Source organism: Penaeus monodon, chromosome 34, assembly GCF_015228065.2.
Source record: "Penaeus monodon isolate SGIC_2016 chromosome 34, NSTDA_Pmon_1, whole genome shotgun sequence".
NCBI lineage: Eukaryota > Metazoa > Arthropoda > Malacostraca > Decapoda > Penaeidae > Penaeus > Penaeus monodon.
In genome coordinates, this window is record NC_051419.1 from 28,261,114 (window position 1) to 28,261,389 (window position 276).

At 37.0% G+C, this 276-nt stretch overlaps 1 protein-coding gene across 1 annotated transcript in view; it reads right to left on the minus strand.

Annotated features, from left to right (window-relative positions):
• LOC119594675 (sialin-like) overlaps positions 1-276 on the minus strand; it is a 9,118-nt gene that overhangs the window by 8,296 nt on the left and 546 nt on the right. The window lies entirely within an intron of this gene.

The window sequence follows — 276 nt, forward strand, 5'->3', positions numbered from 1 at the left end:
TAAAATATCAACGTATTTATAACTATCATTCTCTGTTTTTCACCACCTGTCCGTCTGGTAACTCAGTGCCACCTATTGATACAACCTTTCCTTCTTTCACGATCAACATCCAGCACTTTCTGATTCTAAGTTCTATTCCTATGTCTCTGCTAATCAATAACACAGTATTCAAGTATCCATATAATTCCCCTTGACTTATCCATAAAGAGTAGACGGTTTATGTGTTTATCTTCCCTAATGATACCCTTCCCTTCCTTCCCTTAATATCAGTGTCAG